Raw genomic sequence first — 5,832 nt, 5'->3', positions numbered from 1 at the left:
CCGCGCTCGCACACAGGCCCCGCGGCGGCGGCGGCAGCGGCGGTGGCGGCGGGCCGCGGCGGCGGCGGCGGGCCGCGGCGGGCGGCGGTGGCGGCGGCCCACGCCCGTCTCCGAGGTCCGTGCCTTACCCGCGGCTCGTGCCTGTCTCCGGCGCTTCCCCAAGCAGCCCTCTTAATGCCCTCTCCTCGCGCACCAGGAAACAAAAGGGAAAAAAGTCTCTTGCCTCTTCAGCAGCTCCAGACCCTTTCCCCGGACTCCCTCCGGGCTAGCCGTGGTGCACTAACCCCTTCAGGCTCTCTTCCTGCCGCCAGCCCCAGTCCTCTCCCTGCGCTCCGACTGAAAGCCGATACCCGAGCCTCAGCTCCCAGCCCCGCCCGCCACGGCGGCCGAGCAGACAAGCCTCTCGGGCTGGTGTGTGCCTGAGGGCACCGGTCCTCTGTGCCAGAATCTCTCCGCTTTGCCCTCCGCACCCCTGTTGGCTGTGCTCTCCTCCGCTACTCCGAAGCTTTCCCCCTCCGCCACCTACAGTCTCCGCCCGCGAAGGGGCTTGTAGTGTGTAGAAACCTTCCCCCCTTCACGGCTCCCTCCCACTGGTGCAGGTCCCGTCCCTATCCTATTGTCTCTGTTTATTCTTTTTTTCTTTTGCCCTACCCAGGTATGTGGGGAGCTTCTTGCCTTTTGGGGGGTCTGAGGTCTTCTGTCAGCGTTCAGTAGGTGTTCTGTAGGAGTTGTTCCACGTGTAGATGAATTTCTGATGTATCTGTGGGGAGGAAGGTGATCTCCGCGTCTTACTCTTCCGCCATCTTCCTCCGGGGTCTAACAGCTTTTTTAAAACATCTTTATTGGAGTATAATTGCTTTACAATGGTGTGTTAGTTTTTGCTTTATAACAAAGTGAGTCAGTAATACATATACATATGTTCCCATATCTCTTCCCTCTTGCGTCTCCCTCCCCCACCACCCTCCCTATCCCACCCCTCTAGGTGGTCACAAAGCACCGAGCTGATCTCCCTGTGCTATGCGGCTGCTTCCCACTAGCTAGCTATTTTACGTTTGGTAGTGTATATATGTCCATGCCACTCTCTCACTTTTAACAGCTTTTTAAATGGTCGACGAATGTTGTATTCCTGGGATAAGCTGATTTAGTCATAGTTTATTTTTATTTTCCTTTATTTCTTATTTCTTTATTTCCTTTTATTGTCTTTTTGCACTAGTTAGGACTTCCAGCATGATGTTAAATAGGAGTCGTGAGAGGGAATATCCTTGTTTTGCTCCTAAACTTAAGGGGAAAGTGTCCAGTTTCTCACCATTAAACATGATGCTAAGTGTATTTTTTATTTTTGTAGATGTTTTAACAAGTTGAGAAAATTCCCTGGTAATTTTGTTGAGAAGCTGAATGGTGGTTGGATTTTTGTCAAATGCTTTTTCTACATTAGTTGATATATGGTCATATGATTTTTCTTTTTTAGCCAGTTGCTATGGTGTGTTCCAATGATTTATTTTCAAAAGTTGATCCAGTCTTGCATACCTTGAGCAAATTCATTGGTCTCAGTGCATAATTCTTCTGATACTTTATTGGATTTGACTTGCTGATATTTTATGGAGGCTTTTTCACCTTTATTCATAAGGATCTTGGTTTGTAATTTTCCTTTCTTGTAACGTCTTTATCAGGTTTTAGTATTTGGGTAGTGCCAGTCTCATAGACTGGGTTATGAATGTTTCCCTCTGCTTCTGTTTTCTGGAAGATATTGTGGAGACTTGGTATAATTTCTTCCTTAAATATTTGGTAGAATTTACCAGTGAATTTATTTAGTAGATAATAGACCTATCCAGATGATCTATTTCACCTTTGTGGACTTAAGGACCGTTTGTGTCTATCAATTAATTGGTCTATTTCACCTAAGTTAACAAATTTGGGGGTGTAAAGTTGCTCATAGTATTTCTCTGTTATTCTTTTAATGTCCATAGAATCTGTAGAGATGGCTCCTTTTTCATTTCTGGTATTGGCAATTTATGTCTTCTCTCATTTTTTTTGTTAGTCTGCTAGAGTTTTTTTCTTTTTTTAAAGATTTAATTTTATTTATTTTTGGCTGTGTTGGGTCTTCATTGCTGCATATGGGCTTTCTCTAGTTGTGGAGAGCAGGGGCTACTCTTTGTTGTGGTGCATGGGCTTCTCCTTGTCGTGGCTTCTCTTGCTGTGGAGCACAGGCTCTAGGCGAGCGGGCTTTAGTAATTGCAGCATGTGGGCTCAGTAGTTGTGGCTCACGGGCTCTAGAGCACAGGCTCAGTAGTTGTGGTTGTGCACGGGCTTAGTTTCTCTGCAGCACGTGGGATCTTCCCGGACCAGGGATCGAACCCATGTCCCCTGCATTGGCAGGTGGATTCTTATCTACTGCACCATCAGGAAAGTCCCTGACTAGAGTTTTATCAATTTTATTGATCTTTTCAAGGAACCAGCTTTTGATTTTGTTGACTATTTTTCCTGTTTCATATTTCATCGATTTATGCTCCAATTTTTATGACTTATTTTTTTTTCTGCTTAAACTGCTGTTCTTCCTCTAGTTTCCTAAGGTAGAATCTTAGGTTATTGATTTTGAACTTTCTTTTTTTCCTAATATATGTGCTTAATGCTATAAAATTTCCTCTAACCCCTGATTTACTGCATTATAGAAGTTTTGATAATTTATATAATCGGTTTTAGTTCAAAATGCTTTAAAATTTCTCTTGAGACTTCTCTTTTGACCTGTGTGTTATTTAGAAGTGTTTTGTTTAATTTCCAAATATGTGAGGATTTTTCAGCTATCTCTCTGTTACTGATTTCTAACTTAAGTCCATTGTGATCTCTGAACATATTTTGTATGATTTCTATTTGTTAATGTGTATTCTACAGCTCACAATGTGGCTTGTCTTGGTGAATATTCCAAATTGAGCTTGAGAAGAATGTGTGTTCTGTTTTGAATAGAGGATTTTATACATGTCAGTTGGATCAAGGTGTTTGGTAGTGTTGTTTACCTCAGCTCTAAATTTGCTGATTTTCTGTGGCGTTGGTAGATCAATCACTGAACAAGTGGTGTTGAAATCTCCAACTAGACTTGTGGATTTGTCTCATTTCCTTGTTCTATCAGTTTTTACCTTGCATATTTTCATGTTCTCTTGTTTTGTGCCCATTTCTTTGGGATTGTTATGTCTTATTGGAGAATTTTTTGCTTTATCATTATTCAATGCTGCCTTTGATTCCTTAGAGTTTTCCTTCCCCTGAAGTCTACTTGCAACTTCTGTGTGACCTTCTAACTTGATGAACATCATCTAAAACGTAAATGTGTTTTTATTCATCGGTTACTGGGGAAGTTCAGAACTGCTCCATTTTAGTAATTGTGAAGCGTCCTAAGCATACATTTTAGTGCATCATTTTTTCCCTCTAAACTGACTATGGTAAAAATATGTGCAGTTAGCAGATTTTTTGCCAAATAGAATCTCATCATTTTGTATTTCTTAAGCTATTTCCAACAGCTTCTATGGAACAGGTAGGGATTTAAACAAAAGCCAACCAACAAACAATGAAAAAAGTACAAGACACCCATATATAATCCTATCTGTTTGAATCATCTCAATGCTCTCATATTCCTTTTCTGTCTAAATTTGTGGCCTTGGGCACTGTCTTAGTCTGTTCAGTCTGATCTAACAAATACCACAGACCAGGTGGCTTAAACAACAGAGATTTATTCCTCACACTTCTGGAGTCTGAAGCCCAAGATGAAGGTGCCAGTGTATGCAGTGTCAGGGGCGGGGGCCGGTCTCTCTTGCTGGTTTGCAGATGGCAGCCTTCTTGCTGTGTCCTTACGTCGTGGAGAGAGTGGGAGATCTTGTGTCTCTTCCTCTTTTACCAGGGCACCGATTCCATCATTGGGGCTCCTCCTTCATGACCTCATCACCTCCCAAAGAACCCACCTCCTAGTACCATCACATCGGGGGCAACGCTTTCAACCTACGAATTCTGGGCGGGGGGACACAAGCACTCAGCCCACAGCTGACACCTACAAATAGTCTCCCACATCAGCACATCAGGTTACTTCCTTGCTGTCTCTTCAAACCCTAGCTCTCTCCCTCCGTGTGGATTCGCCTCCACCCTTCTTCTCCCTCCTGTCGCCTGCTTGGTTTCCTTGGCATCTTGCCTTCTGTCCCAACGTTCCAGGCCAACTGGATTAGGAAAATATTTCTTAGTTTAAACACGATTACTTTGTTTACAAGTGGAAGTCTATGAACATATTGACTATGAATAATCCTTATGATGACAAATGCTGAAATGCAAGCGTATTTGTGAATGCAAACAAATGTCAGCAAGGAATGAACACAAACAAATAAGTAACACTCACCAGGGTAAATAAACAGGACTCTGTAACATTTCCGATTGGTTTTCCTCCCCGTGGACATGAAGCTCCGTTTGCCCTTTGCTGCTCACTTGTGCACATTTGTACACAATAAGGTAGTGGTCCCCTGGTAGTCTGCAGTACTTATGAGTGTGGTACTCCAAATAAGTGCTTTTGCTAGATGATTAAAACCTAACTTTTTGGTACTATGCTCTGTATCTACTTTTTTTCCCTAAGCTTTCTGCTGTCATTTCTATTTTCTCCATGATTCTTTTCCTCTTATCACCCTCTCTGGGAGCCATATAATCAGGTTTACAAGAATTTTTAAACATTGTCTCTGATTCAGATTCATGATATTTGAAGTCTGCTTCTTTTCAGTCCTTATTAGGATGATTTTCTGGTTAACTGGCTCAGCAGAAAAGGAAATGGATCTCATATTTAGAAGGTGAATGAAACCACCTCATAGAAAAGGTGGATCCCTGATTGGACTTTGTTGACCTTTATTTCTTATTCTCTGGCAGAAATAACTCAGCCCCCTAGGCTTTGGGAAGACTGGGCATCAGAATTTCATGGTTCTAATCCTTGCCTTCTCACTGGATTCCTGTGATTTCAGATAAGTCACTCTTTTTCAAAAGACGGCTAATCATGCTGCATTCACCTTATATGAAAGTTAAGTAAAAGTACCAGGCAAACAATTGATAGTTTAGAACTTGGAAATAGCAGTTGTGTTCACATTAGGTGGTGGTTGATAGTTAAGAGTCTTGACCAGGGGGCTTCATGTATTTTTGTCCATGTACACTCAAAAATAATTTAGAAAAATTATGCATCTATACATTTTTAGGTTGAAATCTAAAATTTTTCATTCATCATAATTCAAAACATTTATAAAGGAATTAGTTTCCAGGGTCTGTAAATATCAACATTTGAAAATATAACTATTACATAATACTTTTCTTTAATGGAATCTAAATACATAGAGATTTGATACCACCAGATGATGTAAAAATCACATGAGCAGTTCTCTTCTTTAATTAGAAATATTGCGTATTTTTTCCTCCTTGAGCTCATAATTCCATTCTATTTTCCCCCTTAATGCATACAAATATTTTCTCAGTCCCTTTCTTTTTCTCTTCTTCTTCTGGGACCCTTATAATTCGAATGTTGGTGCATTTAATGTTGTCCCAGATGTCTCTGATATAGTCCTCAATTCTTTTCATTCTTTTTTCTTTATTCTGCTCTGCAGTAGTTATTTCCACTATTTTATCTTCCAGGTTGCTTATCTGTTCTTCTGCCTCATTTATTCTGCTATTGACTCCTTCTAGAGGATTTTAAATTTCATTTATTGTGTTGTTCATCATCATTTGTTTGCTCTTAAGTTCTTCTAGGTCCTTTTAAACATTTCTTGTATTTTCTCCAATCTATTTCCAAGATTTTGGATCATCTTTACTATCATTACTCTGAATTCT

Source organism: Mesoplodon bidens (assembly GCF_964165515.1).
Source record: "Mesoplodon bidens genome assembly, chromosome: 14".
NCBI lineage: Eukaryota > Metazoa > Chordata > Mammalia > Artiodactyla > Ziphiidae > Mesoplodon > Mesoplodon bidens.
Note: the sequence above shows the minus strand (reverse complement) of the source record.